Source organism: Aphelocoma coerulescens, chromosome 5, assembly GCF_041296385.1.
Source record: "Aphelocoma coerulescens isolate FSJ_1873_10779 chromosome 5, UR_Acoe_1.0, whole genome shotgun sequence".
NCBI classification, from domain to species: Eukaryota; Metazoa; Chordata; class Aves; order Passeriformes; family Corvidae; genus Aphelocoma; species Aphelocoma coerulescens.
In genome coordinates, this window is record NC_091019.1 from 1247659 (window position 1) to 1273918 (window position 26260).

General features: G+C 51.0%; 1 long non-coding RNA gene across 1 annotated transcript; it reads right to left on the reverse strand.

Moving 5' to 3' along the window:
* Positions 1-6387: 6387 nt before the first annotated feature.
* Positions 6388-12621, reverse strand: LOC138112079 (uncharacterized). Its single transcript, XR_011151542.1, has 3 exons — positions 12410-12621; positions 10899-12131; positions 6388-6624 (listed from the first exon to the last, which is right to left on the reverse strand). It is a non-coding gene; the product is annotated as an uncharacterized lncRNA (long non-coding RNA).
* Positions 12622-26260: the final 13639 nt, after the last annotated feature.

A 26260-nucleotide genomic window follows, 5' to 3' on the forward strand; every position in this document is an offset into this window, starting at 1 on the left:
AGCCTGGAATTACTTTATTCCTAGTGCTGGGCTCTGGATGTGGCCGAGAAAATCCCGGCCTCCACACAGACCCAGATTCCAAACTTTTTGATACATTTGAGCAAACCGAGAAATTCCCCTTCCCTGCTTCTTCTTAAGGGCATCCTTCTCTTCCCTTACCCGGCCTGCTCTCTCCCACTGGGCTGGGTTTTTCCCTTCCCATGCTAATTAGTCCCTACTTCTAGGAGCTTTAGGTACCTTTCTTCCCTGGCAGGGATTTCTTAACACAGCTACCGAGGCTTTGGGAGTCTTCTTTATCTTCTACTTTCTGGAAACACACCCTCTGATCCATAAATGCCACAATCCAGATGCCCAACTTCAACAAGACATCCTTTTCACCTAAAAACACTCACTCTCAACTCTTAGATCTTTTAAAGTTTTACCCCCGCAAAATTCCCCTGCTTTTCCACCGCTGAATTCCTCCGTCCTGATTCCAAGAACTTCTTGAAGACCACGGGGCTTTTCTCAAGATTTACCCCCACAACCTTCCCTACGTGCCCACTGCTCACCACCTCATTTTTCCCTCAATGTCTTCGTTCTCCACCCCAGAGAGTTTGTCAAGTGTTGCCTCCAAAATGTTCCCCCTCTGTCCACTACCGAGTTCCCCATTTTGCCTTCAAAATATTCATTCTGTCCCCTCCAGATTGCATCCACTTTTACCCCCAACATTTTACTTCCTCTACAATATTGATTAAACCTTTTCCACCCCAAAAATGTGCATTCCCTCCCTTAAACAGCACCTCAGCTTTTCCCTCAAAAATGCCCCAGAGAGAAACTCCGATTCAGCCCCCAAACTCCCATTTTCCTACACAAACAGTTCTTGTGGCCCCTCTCAATTCCCCCAGGCTTTCAGCTAAAGGAATAACTGGAAGCCTATTCCCTCATCTCTGCCCTCCTTTTGCTTTCCTGGAAAACCTTGCCATCCCACACTTTCTCCAAGAGATCTGCTGGGAGTACTGCAAGGTCTGCTCTGTCTGAGTGCCAGGGGGGTTTACAGCACTTGCTCCTCTGCATCTTCACCCTTTCATCAGCTTTCCCCTGGAACGGTGTTGTGGGAGAAGCTTGGAATTACCAGAAATGGATCAGGTTCACATTTTTTCCCCACCAGTTTTCATCTGGTTTGAAATTCCTGGAATTACCCTCAAACGTGCCCTAGAACAGTGCTGTGAAAGGATCAGTCAGAAGAACAGCCTGAAAGCAGAAAACCACCTCCAGCAGCAGCCGGAATGATCCCATTTCTGTTCTTACCTGCTCCTGCCAGAGCTCCCAACGGCCCTTCCCATTCCAAGAGCTATGCAAGACATTCCTGCTGTCCGTGAGGGTGAGGTGCCAGTTCTGGATGTTCTTTGCTGCGGAATCGGACAACAAACAGAGCGTAAATGATCTTGGTGGCTCTTCCAAGCCAAACCACCCCGTGATTCCTTGCGTGGATCAGCACCTGTCCCAACTCCATTCCAGAAACCTCCTCCCACTAACCCAGAACTTTCCTTTTTCCGCTCAACATCAGGGATTTGCTGCCGAGTGCCCCGGGCAGGGGACGCCTCAGCCCTCTCTGGGACACCTCAGCATTCCCTGGGACGCCTCATCATTCCCTGGGACGCCTCAGCATGCCCTGGGATACCTCAGCATTCCCTGGGGTGCCTCAGCATTCCCTGGGCTGCTGTTCCACGCCGATCCCGTGTCCAGCGCCGTTCCGGGCTGCAGTGCCGGGCTCTCCCCACAAGGCGGCAGCACCGGGAGCGAGCAGCCCCGGCCGGTCCCGCTGTCTCGGGGCAGCTGCGCCTTTAACCCGCCCGGAGCCGGCGGGGCCGTGAACACAGCGGGCAAAAACCCCACCGATCCCCTTTCTTTCACCCCCAGAGGCACAGGATCGCAGCATTCCCTGGGCTGGAAGGGACCCGCAGGGAGCATCGAGTCCACATCCTGGTCCTGCACCCCAAGAATCCCACCCTGTGCCCGAGAGCCTTGTCCAGACACAAACTCTGCCCCCAGGATCCTGAAAACACAGCGGGGCTGGGAGAAGGGTAACAAGGGAGGATTTTTTACATAGTTCTCCTTGTATGATCGTTATATAATCTTATTAGATAGTCCAGCAACCCATCCCTGGGCCGGGACCCCCACCCCTGTCCCGGGACACCCATCCCTGGGCCGGAATACCGATCCCCCGCGGCCCCCACCGTCCGCTCGGGACTGTCCCCGTTCCCCGCTCACCTCCGAGCCCGCAGCACCCGCCCCGGTGCCCCCGGCCCGGCAGCGCTGCTCCCCGGACTCCCCGCCATTGCCGCGTCGGGCGAAGAAGGGCGGAAATTACCGGGACCACACCAATGTGGCGATGCGACCTTCTCAAGATGGCGGCGGTGGAGGACCCCGCTCCGTCTATTCGGCTGCCTGAATGCTCCCGCCTACTCCAGGCGCCGCTGACCCCACAGTCGGTGTCCGCATAGCGGGAAACGCCTCAGAAAATTGCGTGCAAGCGCTGGGCTGGCGTTGGTGTCGGCGTCGCGTTCAGGCAGCCGAATAGACGCAGCTAGAGGGGGCCTTCCCTGCCACCATCTTGAGAAGGTCAGAAAACAGCGTAAACGACCGCCATCTTTAGTGTGGCGATGACCTAATTTCCGGTTTCGCCGCCGTCTTGGGTGCTGGCAGAAGCCACTTCCGGTCGAGCCGCCATCTTTAGTGTGGTACTCACAAGGCCCCCGCCCCTCACAAGGGCTTCTGTCTATTCAGCTGCCTGAATCCAGCCCGGACTCCGACGCCGGCCCCGCGCTTTCCGCGCGATTTTCCGCCGTGGTCCCCGGTGCGAGGACACGGGTGGTGGGGTCACCGGCGCCGGAGGCGGGCGACGGTCCCGCGACCGGCGGCAGGCATCGGCAGGGATACCTCTCTTAGGGGCCTAGTGCGTCCGCCATCTTGAGTGTGGCGGAAGTGTCATCCACCCTCTGCAAGGTCCTGGCAGGTTCGAATAAAAACGCCACTTACGCCGTCCCGAAAGCGCCGAACTGCGCCTTCCTTTCCGAGCCGCCCCCTTGAGAGCGGCACGCGGGCGGCTCTATTCCCACCGTGCTCGCCCGGTGCTCCCCGCCCCGGCTCGCGCTGCGACCGCGCCTCTGCTGCCCGGCAAAACCGGCCCCGCCGGGCCGCCCCCCGCGCTGTCATTCGTCGCGGTCACCGCCCCGCACGGCGCCCGCTCCTTTGCAGCGCTCTGGCCCCGCTCATGCACGCCCGTGTCCCTTGGCGCTCCGAACCGTCCTTCGCCCCTCCCCTCCGCTGCCAGACGCGGCCCCGCTCGCTCCTTGCCCTTGCCACGCTCGGCAGCCACCGAGGCCGCCGCCCTCTCGGCTCCCCCGGCCCCGGGCGGCAGCAGCGCCGGGGCGCCGTGCCGGGGCCGGCAGTGCCGCGCTCTCGCCACCAGGCGGCAGCAGCGCCGCCCAGCTCAGCCCGGGGCCGGGCCGCGCTGCGGGGCACGGACAGAGCAGAGGCAAAAGCCGGCTCAGGGCGCTCTGCAGCTCCTGCAGCCCGAGCCTCTCGGCTCCTGGCGCCAGGCACTCGCTTCTTCCCTTCCTACAGAAAAACGCCGCCTCGTTATGCTCAAAACTTGCTCATCTCTAGTCCCAGCTTCTTATATTCCTATATGCAACAGAGTAGAGAGAGAGGGCTGGCTTATTTCAAAATGAATCTACATCTAAATCCATCGCCTTTGTCTATAGATGTCAAAATGAAGACCTTAGCAGGTTTTGGTATTCTGCACACATCCCTCCCTGGGAGGAATGGTAAAAAGTTAAAAACAAATGAAATTTAAACAGTAAAAAGTTAGAAAAAAAGTTACAACGGCAGAAATTTAGAAACAAACAAAGAGGTACAATACAAGAAACGAACAAATTTCTAAAGGTAGAAAGGTTGAAAGTTAAAAACAAAGGTAGAAACAAAAAAAAATTAGAAACAAAGTTAGGTAGACATTTAGAGACAAAGTCAGAAAGGCGAGTGTTGAGCTTTTGACAGGGTACCCTTCCTTCTCAGACCAGGGTGAAAGAGCAGAGGAGGCTGCTGTTCTGCTAAGTTCTTGATTTCACAGTCTCACAGCTGTCTTGAAGGCAGACTTTGAATGGGGTTACATGATAAAGCCAAGCAGCAGCAGCAGGCAAAACCAGCTGCTTCTATATGCTCCATACCCTATATTTTTTGCTTACAGAAGTGTGGATTATATTTGTTAATTGACCAGTAAGATTCACACACGATTCTAGTTTTCTTTTTCTTAACCCACCCTGGTCTAATTCTAACAGTCGTAAGCCTCACACAAGTGTTACATCTGTGTTACACAGATTTGCATCTACAGTTTCTATCAGCTCTTAGTGTTTATGTGAACACTCCATCTAAAAAATGGCAACAGTGCCACTCAATCTAGATTTTGTCTAAAGTAAAGAATTCTGTGAAAAGGTAACACTGCTGCAGCAAGAGCTGTGCTGAAGATCTCTGCTACAGCTTTTTCATGACTAAGGCACTTGGCATCTATTTCTACTAAAAGTTAAAAATCCGTAGTTCTATTGCACTTTGCTGTGGCTTCATGGATGCCAGCTTGTCCAAAGGTTTCAATTCAAACCTAAGGCTTTGGCTTCCCTCTGGGCCTGAGGCCAGAGGAGCCTCCACTCTAAGAAGGTTAGAAACAAGGTTAGAAAGGTAAAAGTTAGAAAGCAAAAAATACATTTAGAAAGGCACAAAGTTAGAAATGTAGAGTGTTAGAAACCAACAAAGGCAGAAAGGTAAAAATGGGGAGAAAAACAAAGGCAGAAAGTTTCAAAGTTAGAAGCAAACAGAGGCAGAAAGGGACAAATCTAGAAAGTTAGAAACAAACAAAGGTAGAAAGTCAAAAAGGTAGAAATGAACAAAGGTAGAAAGTTGGAGAGGCAGAAAGTGCAGAGGCTGGCAGCAGCCATTCCAGCCTTAAGGAGAGCCCTGTGGAGAAGAGCAACTTGTTCCATTGATCTTCACTTCGAGAAGGGCCTTCTGCTCTCTTGGGAAAGATGCAGACCAGGCCATGACTCCAGCTAGAAGCAGCAGGTGGGAATGCTTTTCCTTCAGCTCCCAGAAAGCTGGGAGCTTTCATGTTTGAGTCAGTGGCCTAAAAGGGGCAGAAAGTCTGCCCTGACAAGTGTGTGGGCATGGATCTGTTTGGTCTTGCCCTGTGCCCATTCCCAAAACTCTCTTCAAACTTGCCCAAAAGAGCAACACAAAGCCTGGGGCAGATTGTGCCTGAAGAAAGAATGGTCTCTGTTTTTTTCCAAGCTGCTACAGAAACAAACTAAGGTAGAAAGGTAAAAATGAACAAAGGAGGGAAGGTGAGAAAGGTAGTTCGAAAGTCAAAGTCAGAGAAAGAGAGAAAGTCAGAGAGAGAAAGAGAGAAAGTCAGAGAAAGGGAAAGGCAGAAAGAAAGCAAGGCAGAAAGCAAGTCAGAGAGAAAGAAAGGAAGAAAAATAGAGAGAAAAAGGAATAGAGAAAGAGAAGAATCGGGTTTGAGAGAAAAAGAAATGGAGTTTAAAAGAGAAGTAGTGTTGAAGAGAAAAAGAGCAACTGAGAACTAGAGTGACAGAGACATCCAGAAAGAGTTAAACAGTGAGAAAAAGAGAAAGAGTTGGAAAAAGTCAAGTGAGGAATAGACTAAAAAGTAAAGCAAAGCAGAGCAGCAAAGCAAGAAATATGGCAAAAAAATTACTAAAGCACACCAAAGGAAGAGAGCAACCAAAGGGGGGAGGGGGGTTTATTAGGGTTTCTTCAACTTTATTGAATGAGGGTTTTTTAGTTACACTTCAGCAAAGCAAGTGGAAACAACAATGTGCACAAGCACAAGTACAAATCCAATCCATCTGCACACTGGTCAAAGTCCAAGTGACATCCAGAGCAATACGTGCAAGTGCAGCAGCAAACACAAATCCAGAGCAACACAAGCCAACCCCATCGCAGTACAACCTAACAATTGTTCTATTTCTGGAAAATGTATGACATCTTATTGGTCCAGGAAACCCAAAACAACAGCAGCAGACAGAGAACAAAACACTCATCCACCACCCACCTCCTTCAGCTTCCACACAAACCCACCCTCGCTCTCGTCTCGAGAGCACCCCATGGGAAGGCGGTTCCCGGGAGCCCCAAAATCATCGCGCCTGACAAATGCCCAGCCCCGGCACGGTCAGCACCCAACCCCTGGCGATGAACGTCACCTCACAGAGCGGCCGGGGCCCAGATAAAAAAACCCAGCTGGGAGGGAAAAAAACCCCAGACAGCAGAGCTGGGTGGTTTTTACTCTAAGTTTAAAAAGTAGCTGAAAAGCCTGAAAGGCAAAACTCACACCCACAAGGTTAGAAGCATTCCACACACGCACTCTTCTCGCAGGCAGACAGACACAGACAGTCACACACACACACAGTCACACAGCCTTCAGCTTACACCCTGACTGCAGCCCTGACTCAAAACATTCCAGCCATGAAGATGCTTCGACGCAGCTTCTGGATGCCGCTCCTCGACGCCGAACGGGGCGCTCTGGGAAAATCGGTAGCGTCGGTGACCGCAGAGATCCGAGGCGGCCTCGGGGACCTGCGAGACAACGTGAGGCAGCCAACGAGCCGCCGAGGGCTAGGAGTTATTCCCACACCGGGCCCATAAGTCTTCTACCCAAAAACCCATAGAAAAGAGATGAACCACTAAGTTTTATAACTCTTCTACTTAACCGTGACCCTACGTGCCGGGGCAGGGCAGCTCAAACCCAGACAGCACATAGGTAAGTGTTCTACGATGTACAGACCTGTGAAACAGAGAGGCAAGAACTAAAACGCAGGGGAAAGCAGGGATTAGATACAATAAAATGTCGGTAGGGCCTTTTTTAAGCTGAACCTAAGTCAATCACTACATCAACTCAAGTTGAACCCTATGTTAACTTCCAAAGACATATGTCTTTTCAAACCCAGATTTGCAATTTTAGGAAAACAGGAGCTGCGCGCTCAATGTACCTGGACTCCTGGCCAGTGGACGGGTGTGACAGAGCCCCAGGTCACAAAAAAGAAAAGCAAAACATGTGATCACATACCCTTGTACAAGAAACAATATCAAAGTGAGACCAACTTGGAGCAAGTCTGGATCATTCCCATAAGGGTTACCAGGAGGGGTTCTCTGCTCTTTCTCTGCAATGGGACTCCCCAGCTGAAGTTCAGACCAGGATGACAGGAACGTTTTAGGGTAACTGCTCTTGTATCCCTTCCTAATCGCTACTGTAACACATAATAATGATTTGATGCATTGCCTTTCTACCTTGATTTCTGTTACTGCTTCTTATCCATGTAGTTCATTCTTCTTACTTGCTTATCATCCATATAATAAATAAGCCTATCCCAAAAGAAGTCATTCTTTTGTTCTGATCACTTCACTAATAGCACTAACTAGCAAAAGAACACTCCCCTTCCTCTGGCAAAGAACTCTCCTTCTCATCCAGGTGCCTGTGGCTGAAACTGAAATTCCACCTCCAAAATGCTGTATGTCCAAGGTTAGTAATTCCCAAGGAAATTCCCCACCGATCATAAGCAATCACCTATAACTTCTCCTCTGGAATCGTTACTGCTTTGGCTTTCTGTGGAAGTGTTTCAAACATCCATTGAGGGTTCAGGGGCTTGCTCGGGTTGCTTATGGCTCACCCTGACAGGCCCAAGCCAACTCCAAGTACCCAGAATTTCAGGGAAATATTGATGCGGTTTATAAATGCTCCCCTTCCCTGCAAGTCAGTCCTTCACTGCACATCCAGGGAGCGGATTTACTCCGTCCTTTGTACTCAAGAGCACCTCTCCAGCACAAATCCCACCTCTCACAGACACAAACCAAACAGAAACCTACTGCAGGTGTTTGTGTTGAAAGTACAATTCTTAGCACATCTGGCTACATGATTAAAACACGTGCATGCACTGATGTCATAGAGGGAAAGCTTTTCAGCGGAGAAAACAGCCATTTTGGTAGCATACTTGGATACACCTTCAGAAAAAGCAGAATTAGCACCAATTCCTAAGACTGCTGCTGAGGAATCCAGCCTTCCTTGGGACACCCAATGCAGCAGACACTGGAAAAGGAGGGAAAAAGCCAAGCTTGGAGTGGAGAAATAGAACATAAATACACCAGCCTTTCAAAAACCTTCACATTGCAATAGTGGGAACCAGTCACATTGACTCTTTCCTTGCTTTTTGTGATTACATAAATATGAAATACAAACAGGTAACAACTATTTTGAGTTTCCAAGTGCCAAAACCTGCTTTCCGAGTGGTAGGGGGGGAAAGCAGCAATTCAAACACCTCACAAAAAAACTAAAATCAACCAACCCATCAACCTAACACTCCTTTACAGCAAGCAAAGGCCACACATCCTAAGGGCTAGATGACCCATGAGCCAGCTTCCCCACATTCCTGCATTTCAACAGCTTCTGATTGCCCCTTGTACTCCTACAAAAGCCAAAAACTAAACTGAAGTTTTAGAAAAATAAAATTAGAATTGGTGAAACTAACTCTAATAAAAAGTGTTATCTCTTACACGGCTAAAATCTGTTGGGATATCATTAAGAAGCACTATATTTAGAACGCATTCTACTTACAACTCTTCTGTTTGACTAATCAAAGAGGCAAGCAGAAGCCAGTGTTTAAAAATTGATTCTCAAAACCGAATCCTAACACAAAACCCTGGCTACAACCGTCCCAAATGCATTTACACATAAATAAAGGGCAGTTTGTAGGAGTGGCTGCCTTCAGCAAAACACCAAAATCCCTCTCGAAGGTGAAACTCCTGAAAACTGATAACCAGTGAATCAAACTGTAACTACAAAAGCAGATGCTCTACCTACTCCCCACCAAAAAGAAATGTTCCTGGATTTTCCTGCGATAGCCACAGAGTTCGCTCAGATGCTTTAACTTCCCTTTTGAAAACTCTGTTCCTATATGTGAATTACCTCTGTGTGTACGTGTGGCAATCAAGAGAACCACTTCAGGAGATACACATTAACACTGCTAAAGAAAGAGATAGACCACAGAAACTCCTCCTGCCTGAGGGAGAGATTAAACCAGTTCCCTTTGTCCCTCAACCCCCCAAGCTCTGCCTGCTCGCAAAGACGAAATTTAAATACCAAAGGCAAAGCCAACCCCAGTGATATCGCACCCTACAGCAAAATTGGTTATAATGAATACTCCTGCAGTTATAGAAATACAGGGCAATAGCTCGAAATGTTGAAACAAGAGCACAAGTGATAAAAGAAAGACTAGGAAGTGTACCAGCCGAAGAATTACAAGCACTGGTAGTAAAAAGAAAGACAAACACTGTATGACTAATTTTGTATGGTTATCTGGGCTGGTGCCACATGATGATTGTATCGCTGAAAGTGTTAGAGTGGCAAGTGAATGAAAAAGAGAAGTTTCAGCAAGAAAAAGCTTCAATGGTTGTCTCGATTCTGATCCATACAAGTCCAGTTCTACCTGACACAAAAACCGCAGACCTTACAAGCCTATTGTAACAACAAAATGGATTCGCTGACAAAAATCAGAAAGATAAAAAGTAATCCACAGCACCGACATCAATTTGGTAAATGATTGCATTATAAGTTAAGCCATACTAGAAACCTTATTTTTGCAGCACAAAGAAAAGACTAACCATTGACCAAAAAGGTGTGTAAAATACTTCTATACAGCGCTCCCAGTGCCAGCTGAAACTTAGATAAAGCCATCCAAACCTAGCACCATCCTACACATCAAAAGATAACAAAACACGCCGTTCAACACAGCAGATAAGCTGTCTTGAACCTCTGAACCATCTACCAGTTACAAGTGATTACCACGAAACGCAGGCGTGCTGATACAGATCCTGTTATTTCAAGACTTAGTGACTGGTCTTCCAGTCCCCCTGTCCTAAACTGTACAAAGCGACACCCTTTCCTCTGGGCGAGCTCAGCTTTGCACTGAAACTAAGAAAATTTCTCACTGAAGCCTCACAAACCACTCCTCCACTGCCCCCGTCTGACAGCAGCGAGCGCAGCGCTGAGTCTGCAACCAGAGGCCAGAGATGGAACCGCTGCCGCAGCTCTCTGGAGAAACGCGTCCGCTGTTGCTTCGGTGCCACAGTTTGGATTTCTCCAACAACCTTGAATGTCTAAGCATTCCCTCACCGGACAAAAGCGAGGCACCGGGCCGAGGGGCACCCGGCGGCGCCCGAGCCCCGCGCACGGACGGCACGGAGCGGGCGGGACGGCCGGGAGCGGCGCGGCTCCGTGCCTCGCCTCCCGCCTGCGCTCGCCTCGGCTCCGCACGGCTCGGACCGGCGCGGCTCCGTCGGTCCCTGTCGGCAGCCCAGCCCCCAAATTGCCATTCCTCCTCAGAAATTCCCCAGGGGCCGGGAGTGCTCCCACGCAAGACATTCGGTGCCAGGGCACAGCCAGAAGCGCCCTCAAATACAGCGGCACGCCCCCATCTAAACCCTTCAAATGCTGGAAAAGCTGGAGTTTCTTTCAATTTAACCCCTGGAACTGAGGCAACGGGGGGTGTTTACCTCAATTTAAGCAAATACAATGGCAAATAAAGGGGTTCTCCCCTTCAATTTAATCCCCCGAAATATCAGAAAGAGAGGGGCTTTCCTCAAATCTCTCAAATGATGGGAAAAGGGCGATTTTTACCTCAATTAAAACCCTTAAAAAGCAGGGACAATGGGGCTTCTTCCCTCAATTTAAACTCCTTCTGTCCTCGTAACCCCTCTTTTTTCTGGGGGCACTTGGGGAAGGTGTGGCAAGATGAAATCAAAAGGCAAAAGGAGAAAGACACCCACCCCCCCCCTTGCAAATCCACACCGTGGCTCACCTGCTGCTGCCTGGCACAAAGGTTCGTCCCTTGGCACCTCCTTTAAGCAATGCTCCACATCCAAGTGCTCCCCCAAGACGCTGGGAGATGCTCCCACCGTCCTTCTGTGAGAGACCCCCCAGGAGCCCACCACGAGCCCCTCTCCTCCAGCAGCGCCACGCAAAAGGGAGCTGAGGAAACCCATCCTAAAACAGCCCCCGGCAGGAGCTGCCCTCTCCTCACCGTCACAGCTCACACCCGGGTGTTGGGGTGACCCAGCCCACTGCAGGGCTGGGGCAGCGTGCCAATCAATCCCAGCCCCTCCCCTGGATCGAGTCCCCCGAAGAGTCAGATTCAGGGGGCGGCTCAGAAGCCTAAGCTGCACCCCCTGGGCTGTGCCCGGGTCCAAGCCACCTCCCCCGGATCGGGAAAATTCTCGGTTACTCGGTCGTTCACTGGTTCTGTTATACCTCCCGCCTCTCGGTTTACCCCAGTGGTTCTTGTTGAATTGTATCCTCCCCCTGGCTTGTAACTCATTGCTTGTTTTCCCCTTTCACCGGGGTTTTCAAATTCCCTATAAAACTGAGGACAAGGGTCCAAGGAGCGATCCGATCCCTTCCCTCCGACCGACCTCATCATCATCCCATCGCATTAAACCTGTTAGAAGCCAGACCTGAACAGCCTCTCTTTTCCTTTGTCTCCGAGCTAACGTGAGCCGAGCCCGTCGGCTCCTGCTGTGTTCCCTCTGCCGAGAAGCCAGCTAGCTTGCCCAACAAGCAGCTCTCTTCCTGATCCCGAAGTTGCTTCTGCGACAGGCAGAAGTAACGCAGCTGGACTCTCTCTGACCTGGGGCACGCCAGAGCTCGTGCCTCGAGCACCAAACGCTGCATTACCTGGGGTTGTTGCTGGTCCCAGGGTGAGGGCAGGTGCAGAAAGCATTTGCTGCTCATTCCCTGGACAGCTCATCCTCTGTACCTGACACACTGGGGCACCGGGCTTTCCTTCCTATGGATAATAGATATTTGATGCCAATTGCAGGTAAACTGTCAGGGGTGTTTTTTGAAGTATCTTTTAAACTATAGTTACAATTATGCATAATTATTATATCATTAGCATTCCATAATTATGGGTGTGATTTTTGACATTTGATAGACAAGACTAAATCTCTTGCTGGTTTTAGAGTATTGCGTTGAAAGTCTGTGTGCTTTCTCTTCTTCCCCTGTTCCAGGAGAGTTCTTGGGAAACTTCTGTTATCTGTAAGAAGGGTGTAACATCAGAACTACTACAACCTATTTGCTCCTAAAGCAATGCACAGCAGCACATTTTTAGGCCGCTGGGCCTGTGCTCTGCGAGCTACCCAGCAGTGCAAATGATGAGGACATTCTCCTGCTACACTATCAACATCCCTGTCATTAGGTCTCCCCTTAACAGCATTCTTATTCAAACAAGGGGAACAGCAACTGTGCTGTGAGGAAGAACGTCCCCTCGCTGGTCCTTCAGGCAGTTCTAGTAAAAATAAAAAAATCCATTACCTTCTCTACACAGCAAGGATGGATCCAGCAGCTCTGTCATGTATTCGATTTCAGTCTCCAGCTCATCACACTGGGCTAGCACACGTGTCAACACAGGCAGGAAGTCATCGGCTCCATACGGCCTCCCTGGGTTGAAGGGAACGCAGGCAGTGAGAGACAAACCACACTTTTTCACCAGTTCCCGTGTTTGAAAGGAAAGCACTCTTTTGTGCCTTCTCTAGCCAGCATGTCTGTGTTACTCCAGAACCCCCTGGAGTCACCAATGTGCAGCAAAGAGAACGTCGCCTGACACTCACTGCACGGGAGACCGGCTCAATCCTGTCCTTCCAACAAGCACGAATCTTACGATGCACGCCTTGAGGCATGCAAGGGAAATTTAGAGACTGGGCTCACCTTGGCACCAGCTCAACCGGTGAACTGGTGGAAAGGCTGCCATGCCAGTCACCTGAACAGTCTCATTGCCTAAGAGATGATGGATAGGCGTTTTCTTTATACATCCAGGGATAACATCCACCTTCTGGAAGTGTCCAGACACAAACACCAGTCTCTGAGTATGAATCCCACAGCAGAGAAGCCCGAGTATAAAAGCCTACTAGATTTGACAAGGAAATTCAACTCATTTCCTTGACAGAGAATAGTCAAAAACATCAGTGAGCAAGGGCTCCTGTGCCTGAAGGGAACCTACAAGAAAGATGAGGAGAGACTGTAAGGGCCGGGATTGACAGTGACCCACAAAGACCCAGGCCCGTCCATGGTCCAAGCACTTTTCCTGCATTTGGATTTTCTGTTCAGAAGTCACTGTGTGGCCAAATCTCTGGGTCTGGCTAAACGGTGTTTAGTGCAGAACTGATGCGATGGTCGCTCAGAATTGCCCAGAGCAGGAGCCAACTTGCAACTCTGGTGAAACTCAAGTGACACCAGCTGAGGCACACTCTCCAGATAACACACTGTGGGTGTGCCAGGTTCAGGGGCAAACGGTCAGGCCTTACCTTCTCCTGGTTTGAGGCCCGGTTTGGCAACAACACAACATTCTAGTGCAGGATCAGTGCCAAAGGGAAGGGCTGCGCAGACGCCCTGAGCCCCAGTCTCTGCATCAGCAGCAGCAGCACGTGGGTGGAACTCACCTATTTCCAGATTCAAATCCCTTTGTTTGTCACTCCTGCTAGTTTCTAGGCTCTGAAAGCTCATTTCAGCTGTTGAGTGACAACACTAGCTGGTCCGTGGATTTAAGGAAGCAGACAGTCTTTGGGAATGTGTGCTGCCATTTGAGACTTGTCCAACAAAAGGGGCACGGGGGGACAGGAGGAGGACAGGTGTTAGGGACCGAGTCCGGAGGGCTGGCCGCATAAACGACACGTACCCCGATACGATTAAGCATCCTTCTCCCCTTATTGTTCAACTATGCCAACTTATATCTACTTTTGCAAAGATTCACGCCCAGTCCCTCTAGATGGCCTCTAATCAGAGGGGGAACTGGGCAGCTGTATACCTTGCCAAGGACTCTCAGGGCTGCCTGCAGTCAGGGGCCTGTTCAGGGGCTTTTCCTCAGCAACCCTGGGTTGTCCAATCTTTCCAGGGGTATCATATGCCCTTGTTCCATAAGGAATCCCTCTACAGACAGGGAGTTGTCACCGGCCCCGTGCTCATGGGCTGTAGGGGACACCTGCACGGAGGAGGAAATGGAAATGGGAAAGAGGGAAATGCAACCTAATGGGACGCAGCTCTGGCACCACATTTCCTCTTGTTCCTGCTGGCCTGGAAAGCCCCAGGTAAATCCAGTCCCTCAGACCTTGCATTCCTGAACACCAGGAGAGCTGGAGTTTTACCCAGATCCCAGTGCCCTGCACAGCTGCACTGACACGAGCACAGGCTGATCGCTCTGCCCAGCACCATCCCTCATTTTCCTCCCATTGCTCCCCAAGCGTCCCCAAACCACCCCGTGTCTGTGCCGGGGCCAGTGCCTGCCCCGAGCCCAACCAGAGGCTGTCACCCAGCCCTGCACCAGCTCCCACCCCTGGGAGAGCTGGGAATGCACTGAGAGCTCAGCTCCCTGGGCTCCCCAACACCCAAACCAGTCCTCAGACACACAAATAATGCCCAACCTGCCCCTCCGGGCACAGCCAAACACCACAATTCCATTATCCCCAAGGAACTCTGGCAGGTTGCCTCTTCACCTGTGCCTTTTTCCAGCAGCCATGGCTAGGACCGGGCTGTCAGAAATAGCATTCCCTAGGCAGTTCATCCCAGCACAGAGGAGAAGAGGAGCCTGTCACTCATCCACACCACGGGCAGGACAAGGGGGGCCCAAGCTGGCTTTGGCTGCTCCAACATCCAAAGCTCTTGGTGCCAAAGATAGGACGAGTTCAGTGGTTGCTCCTGTCCTGAAAGAGAGCAGAAAAGCGAAGTTAATCCCACTGTGGAATGCAAGACTCCTGCATTTCATATTTCTGCTCTGATTGCTCACCGCAGAGTATTATCCATAGAAAAAAAACAGGAGAATGACACCATATCAAATAAAAAGTGCCCTTCTCCAGCACTTTTATTCCAAGCATTAAAAAGATGCTCATTTCTCTTCCAGCATTGTTTCCCTCATTTTAGCAGAACCGTCTTCATCCCAGACCCCCCTCGTCAGCTGTTCAATCCTCTGGCACTGCATTTGGACAAAAGAAGGGACGCACCTGGATCACAGGAAATCACAGAGAGAAACCCCTCCAAAACCTGACAGAGAAAAACAACGGGAGATGCAGGAAGACATATCCCTCATTTGCACGTCCGGAGTGCTTTTCTAAAGACTTCCCTGCATCTGGATGCTCTTTGCTCTTGGCTTTCTTTACAAGAATGCATTTGCTGCTAAACACGTCTCAGGCCCTTATTTGATCAGGATAAGGTCGGATGCGGATGAAGACTCACACAGGGAATAGCCAGGGAGATGCAGGGCCTGGGAGCATCAAGGACGGAGAAGAGAAGGAACAGGGATTGTTTTTCTTGTTTAGAGCCAGCAGTGCTGTGAGCTTGGAGAACACACGGCACCACAGGGATCCAGGGCAGGAGCGGGCTAACTCCGGGATAAGGGGAATCTGCTCCCACTCCAGGGCTGTGCCAGTGAAGGAGGGGAAGTTTTAGTGCCTTCATGGCACACAAAAACCAAACCCAGGACCACCGAGCTGGACTTTCGTGAACTGCAACACAAAGCGGCCCCTGGCCTTTGGGGGAACACAACCTCACCGAGTCACGGAGCCAGGGGATGACACTTGGGAATGAGCCTTGCGGCCTGCAGCCAAATCAGATGAGGGAGCCACAGGAGCTGTGGGGTTTCCTGCTCTTCCTGCAACGCCATCAGTCCAGACCAGGAGACCTTTCCTGGAACAGATCTTCCCTGTAAAAGGGAGCAACACCAAAGCTCAAGCCCTCATTTAGAGACCCTTGGAAAAGCAAAGGTGAGAGGGGATTACCTGGAGCCCCAGGGGACCGAGGTGAAGGGGATGAAGAAGCAGACAGCAAACTGCTTCCACTGCTTCTCACTCCAGCAAGGGGAACTTCCCTGGAATTTCACGTCCAGCGTCTCTCCCAAGCCCCACCGGCGAACCCACACGTACTCCAGGACTGATCTCCTTTGTACTTCCAGCAGCACAGACCCACCGGGAGGAACTGCAATCCAAGGACACACATCAGCAACCGCCTTCCCGCTTGGCGCTCTCTCCACATTTTTCCCTTTCCAGTGGGATGCAGGTGCCACCCCCCAGAGGCAGGAAAACTGCCTTGCAATCCAGTACAAAACCTGCCTGGGAAGCCCAGGATGCCCGGAGCCAGCAGCCAATTCTCCTGGAGCTCCTGCTGATAGGCATTTGAAGCCTGCTGGGCCTCACAGCTGCTTTTCTGCCAAGGGCATTCCCATCTCTTATTTTTTAGCCCAAATAAAGGTTTGCAAAGCTGAGTTTTGTGAGAAGTGCTTCATATTTGGATTATTCTTAACTTGGGAGTTTCCCTTGGCACCAAAATCAGGGGGTAAACCCAACATGGCCTCAAAGGGCCACAAGATCCCAGATATCCAATCCCCAGTTCCCTCAGCATTGGTTCATTAAAGCTTTTCAGGGGTAATTTAGCAAACTTCAGGGTTTGGTGACTTCACCATCAAAGCAACACGAAACCTGTGCAAAAGGAACTTAACTAAAGCTGGCTAAACGCTGCCCAGACCTGGCAGAAAGCGCTTCCCACACCTCTCCTGGAATTCTCTTTCCCAGCCCTTCCAGCTTCGGAAGGCTTCTGTGGGAGCCTCAAGTCGCGGTGCAGCTCAGAACCTGCACGTACCTAAAGCAGCCCCACGGGAACACGAAGCTTCCCTCAGGCATTTCGTTTCTTCATCCCAAACATTCTTCCCACTCAGCCACAATCTAGAAAGGAAAGAAAGGAAAAGAAGGAAGACCAATTAATTCTGACATAAGGAGTCTTGACTATTCCAACACACTGCCAGGTGAAAAAACATCCCTGCCAGGCTAACAAATCCCCCTGATACTGTCTCCATTCTGTATCAATTATTTAAACGCTGTATTAAGGAGCGTAAGGACACAGTGCTTGGAATTCTCAAAAATGGCTCAGCTTGGCTACTCCAAGCACTTTCTCACCCGGGGAGCTGAGCTGTCCCACATTTAAACGCCACGTTTGATCCAAATCCCATAGAAATCTGATATTGTTTGGCTCCTGAGCTTTCCCAAAAGCTGTGCAGTCAAGCCTGGAAATCCTCACTGAAGCTTTGCCATGTCACATCGGGATTTACCCTTGGGAAAACCCCACTCTGAGCACTTGGGTTTCAAGAGGTTGCACCCAATGTTACAGACACAGAATTCCTGTGGGGTTTGGCATTTCCTGCACCTCCAAACATGTGAAAAGAATGAAGTGCAGAGTCCCGAGTCTCCATTATTGCCATTCTCCTCACATCCCTTTCCTCAGCTGCACGTGGCTTTGTGCCTCCTCTGAAGGGCTGGAAAGGAATTTGGGAACCCCCCTCAGCTTCTTCAGTTTTCAGCTTTTTCTCTGAGCCGGCCCAAAAGGCAAACAGGAAAAAAAAACCCCAAAAGTGCACAAAATCCCAGCCCCTCCCAAGATGCAGCTCCTCACACCAAACCTTGGGAGAATCCCTGGTGCTTCCAACACCGCTGCAATCCCACCTGGAGCTGAGCTTACAGGGTGCTCTGCCTAATCCACATCCAAGCCTGGATAGCCCAAAGCCTGCAAGAAAAGAGGAGGCAAAGTGAAGGGGAGAGGGGGGGAAAAACGGAGTTTTAGGTTTTTCCCCTGTTTGCAACAGGATTGAAGGGCAGGATGGAGAGGTTTCGTGGAAAAGAAGTACCAAAGGCTGCTTCATTCCCAGCAATTAGCGCTGCTCAGGTTGAATCCAAGAGGCCCAATCCACCAGGTTTAAACAGGAGCGGCCGACAGGATGGGTTATGACACAGATCTGTGAAGCTGGAGCCTTCTTTCTTCTCCCGGGCTCTCCCAGAAATTCTCCATGTCCGGACATGCTCCCGCTCTCCCTGCTGAGGAGGACGGACTTGGATAGCCCGGGTGACTGGTGAGCCTAAAACAATAAGTGATGCAGTGATCCAAGTGTTTTTCCCCAGGAAATGACATATTCTCTGGACCTGGGATAACCCTTATCCCATGGCCTTCTCCAGGAAGAGTCCCAGCTGGATAGGGTCTCCCAGAAAGGATTCCATAGGGGCTCACCTTTTGCTTGGAGCTCAGCTGAATTCCTCAGCAATCCCAGGGAATGTGGCCATTGGAGGCTTTGGGCAGATTGGGCTCAATTGCGTTTTTAGGTTTTGTTACCATCTCTCAGACTTCCCACTGGAATGTGGTCTCCAAGGAACATGTAAATCCCATTGGATTCCTGCTCTTTCGGACAATTTTTTGTACCATTCCTGTACAAAACGAGGCCCCCTGTTCGGATGCTTTTCCCCACCGTTCCCCAGCAGTTTTATCTGCCAGTGCATTCCCTGTGCTGGTTGGGCTCTTCCCAGATCTCTGAGCTCCTTCACAAGGCAGGAGATCCATTTGGCCCAGGAACTGAACCCTCCCGAGGAATTGTCTGATGCCATCTCCACATTTCACAGCTGATCCTTGTGCTCAAAGGATCCCTCTTTCTTCCCTCCAGCCAATTCCAAGCCTCGCTGCCCCCAGCTGGGAACAGTCCCCAGGCTGATCCCTGCAGTCTTCCCTGCCAGGATCCTGCTCAGGAATCCATGGGCTACAAATTGAAGAATTAATTCTTCCCACCCCTGCCCACTTCTAATTCCAAAGGATTTGGTGTCTGCCTTACCCGGCTGGAGCCTGCTTCCAACTCTGTTCTTGCTGCTTCTGCTGCTTTCCATTTCCCAGGAATTCCACCAACGGAGCGACAGCGTTTTCCACCTCCTCCTCCAGGATTCCCTCTGTTGCGTTTGGGTGCTGGAAGGATATCAAAACCTGGGCCTCACTATCAGGAATTATATCCCCGGATTTGATCCTTTCCAAATGTCACCTCTTCCCAACAAAGCACTAGGCATCCAAGGAATATAGAGAGCGATGTGCTGACCACTGCTTACTCCTCTGGAATGTCAGAGCTTGGAAAAAAAGGGCAGTTGAGGCTTTTCCTGGTGCTGCCCATGAAGTGTATTTTACCTAAGTGCCCCTGCCCATGCCTTTGCCTGTATCCACCAAAAATCCACCTGTTCATTCCCCAGCTGCTGCCTCCCTCTTTTCCTGGATCCAACAGAATTTTAACAGGTGAATATTCCCCTCTGGAAGAGCACCTTGCATTCCAAACCTAAGTACAAACAAATCATTCCCTTGGACCTTCCTTATTAGAATTCCACTGAGAACGGTGGATGCAAAATGATCCTCTCCTGGCCCCTGCTGGATTCCTGGAGCAGGGATTCTTTCCCTCTTCCCCCCCCCCCCCCCCGCAGTGACCACCCTGCCCTGCCCCCTTTTCAGGCTTTGTTCCACAGCTCTTGTCTCCAACTCTTGCATCCTTTCCCTCACTCCAGGAGCTCCCAGCAGTTCCACACCCTCTTTTCTCCCATCCTGATCCTTTCTCCAAGAACAGAGCTCTGCATTTCAATTCCCTTCGCTTTTCTCCAACAATTCCCACCAATCCAGACCTAAAGCTGACACAAGGAACGCTCGGTGCCCACAAATGCAAATCCAGACCTGGCCATGCCTAAACCAGCAAGTCTGAACACACAATCCTGGACCATCTGCATTAATTCAAACCTAACAATTAGGACACACTGAAGACTTCAACATTCCCAAGAAACACCCTGTTGCCTTCAACTCCCTGGGGTTTTTGCTTTGAACTCATATGGATTAGGGGATCAAGGGATTTCCCTGAAAAAAACCTGTGTGGTGCATGCTGGAATCCCCGATCCCGTGAATCCAGGGAGTGTTAAAAGCTTAAATCCAACCTGGCCCACCATAAATTTTTGCCAACTATCCCCCAAATGATCAGGTTAACAGAACCCTACTCTGGTGCTGCGTTTTTAGTATTGGAAAGCCAGGAATTACTTTATTCCCAGAGCGAGGCTCTGGATATGGGCTTGGGGAGAACAAGACCTTACCAACTTACAGAGCCAGGGGATGACGTTTGGGAACAATCCTGGGCTGCCTGGCAGCAATGCATTGTACCTCTTGTCACCCACGAACACCTTCACCCACTCCTCCAGGAGCCCGGGCCAGCGGCTCTGCTTCTCTTGGAGCAGGAGGCATTGCCCTGCCCACGGCAGGGACCTGCAAACCATTCCGGAGTCAGCTCCGAGCCAGGGACGGGGCAACACCCCGTCCCACGGCTCCAGCGGCTCGGGCCCTCGGTAATTCCGGATCTGAGCCTCGTAATCCCTGCAGGGAAGAGGCCGGCTCAGGCCGGGATCGCAGAGGGTGGGAAGCGCCCGGGGTGGGCGGAGGCTCTGCCACCCCCACGGCCGCGGCATCCGCACAGCTCCGGGGGACGGGGCCCGCCCCGATGCCGCTCCCCGTCCCGTTATGCCGTTCCCCCGCTCCCCATCCCGTTCTCCCGCTCCTCGCTCACCGCCCGGGCCCGTCCATGCCCGCCTGGCCCCCGCCGACCGCGCCTGCCCACTCAAACTGGCCGCGCGCAGCCGCGCCACGCCTCCCCATTGGCCAGCCCTCGGCCCGCCCCGCCTTCCTATTGGCCGCTGGCCCCGTCAATCACGCGGGAAACCCCGCCGCCCGCAGGCACCGCTCCCACGGCGGCCGCTACACGGCGGCCCGGGCGCATTCCCAGGGGAAAAGGAGAGTTGTTATCAACACTCGAACCTCCCAAGCGTTGTTATTGCTCAGAGAGCTGCGCCGGGACTGAGCTACTCCCATGCGCCTGCAGGGCTTTGGGGAGGGGCAAGACCACGTCCCACTCCTGCCTGGAGAAATTTCAACGCCCTAAAAAGTCATTTCCCTTCTCTCTCTCTGACCCAGGGCCAAAGCAGCTGTGCAGAACAACCCGGGGGATTTATGGGAGGGCTGATCTCTCAGGAAAGACCCCAGACCCTGAGGAAACAAACCCACCCCAAATTTCCAGCTGAAAACACGCTGCTTCCTGAACGGCAGCGCACAAAACTCTCTATAGCCAGACAGGAGACGACAAACCAGAAAAAGCCAAAAGATGTGCTCTGCCTGCATGCACTCTCTGACTGGTAATTCCAAAGGAAATTCCCCACAGATCGTAAGCAGTCGCCTACAATTTGTCCTCTGCATTCATGACTGCCTTGGCTTTCTGTAGAAGTGTGTCAAACATCCATGCAGGCGTCAGGGCCTGGGCTGGCTCGTTTATGGCTCTTCCTGACAGGCCCAGGCCAAACCCAAGCACCCCCCTCACTGCTCCAGCCCCGCTTTCAGGGAAATACTGACACGGCTTAGAAATACTCTCCTTCTCTGCAACTCACTCTCTCCCCGCACATCCCCGGAGAGGATTTACTCCGTCCTTTGTTCCCGACAGCACCTCTCCAGCGCAAATCCCACTTCACACAGACACTGACTAAGCAGACCTAAGGCAATGGTTCCAGCAGCAGCTGCAAGCCCCAACTCCCTGTCTCCTGCACAGCTCATCCAAGCACTCCCAGCAATCTCACCTCGGCCCAGAGACTCTCTGTCCGCAGAGGGAAACACAACCCGATGGCACGCAGCTCTGGCACCACATTCCCTCTTCCCTTCTCCCTTTTTCCAGCACACCAGGCTGCTGGAAACGGCATTCCCTAGGCAGTTCATCCCAACACAGAGAAGAGGAGCCTGTGACTTACCCACACCATGGGCAGGACAAGGAGGGCCCTAGCTGGCAGGGACAGGTTCTTCTAGCACAGGGGTTTCTGAGCCCAAAAAGGAGCCTTACTTTGGCTTCCCTGACTTATTCAGCAGCCCTCTGGAAACACGTGGCAGGGAGGGAAGCTGCTTTTCCTGCCACCATTCAGCTGCCAAAACCAGTAACCCCTCCACAGTGCTGCTGCAGCCTTGCCTGGCCCTGGGGCCATAGAGCAGGAGCCTTGTGGGCATGAACCTGCCCTTGATGCATCCCCTGAGCAAAACCCACTAGTGAAAGGTGGTGAGAGCAACCAGGGCAGGGGTGGTAAGCAAATCTGTGAGCCCTTAGGAGAGGCCTGTGCCATCAGAAATGTAGAATGGTGTCTTTCAGTTGAAAGGGTCATACAGTGTTCATCTAATCCAGTTGCCTCACCACACACGCTGACATACAAAATAATAAGCAGAAACCTTATTTCTGGTATTTCCTCACTTCTAAGTCTCAGAACTTGCAACTAAACCTACTCAATCTGTAAATTTGCGTATGTCATTGATTAGATTATTTGTAATCTTTCTCACTGCTGAAGGGTTAACATGGTGTCCTTATATCCTGATGCTTATAAATAATTAAAGACACAGCGGAATTCTTCACTAAAATCTACCATAGTCTTTTCCAGAACTGATTTCTAATCCTTTCCAAGACAGCTGCACAAGTTAATATTAAAAAAAAAGTGCTGAACCATATTTCACAACTTGCCAGCTGCCTGCCAGGGCAGAGGGGTGCATGGTTCTGGCAGGGAGGGCACAGCCTCAGCACCAGCCTGCTTGGAGAACCTAGCTCTGCTCAGTGCCAGTGCCTCAAGCAGCAGTGACTCAGGAAGGAGCACTTCCCAGCCCATCCAAAAGGACATAGGGATTTACTGGTCTGGCCACGGGGAGGGGGTGAGTGCTGCAAGGGGGAGGCTCTTGCACAAGTCTGGAGTGGGCAAAGAAGGCACAACTGAGAAGGAATGGCCACCTCAGCCCCTCTCCTTCATTACAGCTCTGCACCTTCCCCTACCTGTAGGTCATAGGGAGAGGTGACAATGGGCACTGAGGGAATCAGTTGGCTGAGCAAGCTGGCGGGCAGAAGGTCCAAGAAGCTGACTTGTAAAAAAAACCAAAATCTAGAAAGGTTAATCGTGATTAACCACATATCAGAAATGCCTTCCTCTCTAATGGTAAAGCCACTGACACACTTTTTCTCCTCTTGCTTTGTCATTTATCTCGTAAATCAACCCATCTGCTTTCAAACCAAACGTGCCAAGTAAATATGAAGATTATTAGGAAGCCTTTTTATTTCCCTAGAGCAAATTAAACAGCTAGAGGTTACATTTTTTTAATATTGCCAAGCTGTTACCAGGCGTAACAAAAGGCAGTTGGCTGCACACACAGCCCCGCAAGGTTTCACCGGGCTGATGCAGCAAAATCAAGGAACTTGTGCCTTGCAACCAGCTGCAAATGCCGGAGACGCACCGCTGATTTTATGGCAGCTGTCACACCAGAAGAGCTGATCCTCCCAGACAGTGGAAGTACACAATTAGGTCACATTAAACATCGAGAAAATGCCACAGCAGTTCCCCATGCCAACTACAAGTGAGTGACACTGGAAAACAGTTCCTAGCTGGCAAGAACCATCCCAGCATCAGTGCATAATTTCTGCTAAAAGTTTACAGATGAAGTCTGAGGGTGCAGAAGCGTGAGCAATCACCCAAACAGAGGGATTCATAACGCTTTCCCACAAGGCAGAGAAGTGAGACAGGCAAGCACCAAAGACTGGTTTATCCCCCCTGGGAAGCCACTGATACCTCCTGTTCACAGAAACAGAGGGGCTGGCTACAGCATTCCTTCAGGAGGGTTTCCTTTAGGGCCAGAATAACAAGATGAAGCAGTGATGCTCACAGCAGAAGCTTCAGACTTGTGAAGGCTTTTTTTCCACGTACAACACCAAGCTCCTAGCCCTACCACAGGAGCAAAAGTGTTTGCAGTGTCCTTACCATTGCACCCACACACTACAAAGTACGTCCTTGGCCAGAGGTGGACTAGCGAGAAAAGCACAGCCCACTCTGCTTACAGAAAGCCTTTTTGCATCCTGTCAGCACCACCTACTTTCAGCTTAGTCCAGTCTTGCAAACCTGAAATCAAAGGTAGTTATGAAAGGTAGCTGTTGTCACAGGTAACAGACATTCTGTTGCACAATATTTGGTGCTCGCCACAAATTGCACTGAAACAACTTCTATGCCATTGCCACAACAGTGGTAATTATTTAAAACATGAATAAAAGGGCTCTGTACAGGAGGGCAATGCTGCATGGGGAGAGAACACACCACACCATGTAAACTTCAACACTGTGAGAAGTGTCAGTCTATGTCTTTTTACTCCCATATACTCCCATGTATCTTGAAACTACTTGTGGAGTCTACTGATTACAAAAGCATGGTAATTTTGCCTGTGATCAAAGACATAGCAATGATGCAGCAGCAAGCAGTGCACCTCAGGGAAATGTTACACAGTTTTTGGGATGGTAAGTGGGCAGCACAGCTTTCTCAGCACATGAATTAACACCTCATTTCTTTAAAAATTTCCATTTTACCAGTTTCTTCACCAGGCTTTTTCAGTAGAAGCACTAGTTGTCATGATCAGCAGTCCTGCTGCAGTATCTCCTCTGCACGCATCCTCACAGAGCATCCCCATGCTTCGCTCCCAAACACAAGAGCAAGGCTATTCTTTACACTTTTAGGTCAGCCCTTTAGCACAGGCCAGGAGCAGCATCTCCTCCCAAAAGCAGCTGTCAGAAAGGCATAGGCAGATATGCATGCAGGAAGTAACCTCCTGAGGTACTGCTGCTGCACTGCCCATGACCAGGGGCTGAGAGCAAAGCCATGCACCAGCACATGCTAAGAAGCAAGCTGAGGGCTTAGAGGAAACAACCAACCTCCAAGATATTTTGAATTGTGAAACAATTTAAGCTACAGCCCAGAACAAAGACGTCAAAGTTATGACACCCTCCTAAATCAGATTTAGTCTGGTCTGTCATGGCACAAGATTACAATGTCACACTTTCACAGAATGGTTAAAGATTGGAAAAGGACCACTGGAGGTCACCTAGCTCCCAGACATGCAAGGGTCCCCCAAAGCAGGTTGTTGAGGATTGTGTCCAGATACCTTCTGAATACCTCCAAAGAGGGAGACTCCACAACTTCTCTAGGCAATCTGTTCCAGTGCTTGGTCATCCACGCAGTAAAGTTCTTGCTCATGTACATCAGTTTCTGCCCGCTGCCTTTTGTACTATTGTTGGGCAAAACCCAACCAGAGCCTGGCTCCATCCTCTTGGCACTCTCCCTTTCAGATACTGATAGACTTTGATGAGGTTCCCCTCTCTGGCGTCTCTTCTCGAGGCTGACCGGGGACAGCACCCTCAGCCTTTCCTCATACATGAGATTCTCCTTAATCATCTTTGTTACTCTAAGCTGGACCCTCTCCAGAGGCTCCATGTCTCGCCTGTCCTGAGGAGCCCAGAACTGCACACAGCACTCCAGATGTGGCCTCCCCAGGGCCGAGCGAAGGTGTGGGGTCCGTCCCTCCCGGGGAGGCTCTGGCGGCCTGCGTGAGGGCCGGGCAGGAGCGGGGCGCGCCGGCTGCTCCCTCGCGGGGCCGCGCTGGGCTCGCAGCGCTGCGGCTGCCGGGCCCTCGCTCCCAGCAGGGCCCGGCCTGGGCCCCACCGCCCGTGCGGGAGCACCGGCCGCCAGACCCGCCTCCCGGGACACAGCCCCGCTCCCGCCCGACCCCTGCCCCGCTTACAACACCTCGAGCCATAAGTGACAGCTGGGCTTCGCAGGACCGAGCGCGATGGAAAAAGGGAATCCAGCCGAAATACACATGCCTCACACTCCCAAGCTGTAGGGTGGTCTGATGAGAGCAAGAGCTCATCAAGACAGGCCCAGCCTAACCTGGGGGAGACCTGGGACAGAGGAGCTTGAATGTCCCATACCTGGGAAAGCAACAAAAAGCCTTAACCAAAAATTATTTAATTCGTTTATATTCAGCATAAGTTCTCCTCCCTACCTCCCCATGCCCTCCCCACGACCCCAGCCAGCCTGGGTTTTGTAGAGTAATTTTAGGGCTCCGTGTTTCTGACCAGATCTCATCTACTGTGACATGTGAAAGAGCCCAGTGAGTGGAAGGCTCCAGCCCACAGATAGCCAAGAAAATCTAAGATTTCCTTGCTGCTCATGCAGTTTTCTCAGACTGTTTGTCAAAAGTTATTGGTGGCTATTTTTTAAATGAAAGGAGTAGAGAGAAAATAGCTTTGCAGCATATTGGGCTAGCAGATTGTTCAGACTCTGTACAGGGACAATAAAGCTTTTAGGATCCTTTGATTGACATATATAATGAATGTAGCTGTCAAACTTTTGTGCAGCAATTTTATTTTGTATTGGCAAGCTATTTCACTGGCCAGGGTTTTGCATAAAAGGAATAATTCACATTGTTGTGGTGCTGCTATTTACAGAGCCTAGAGGACAGTGGCAT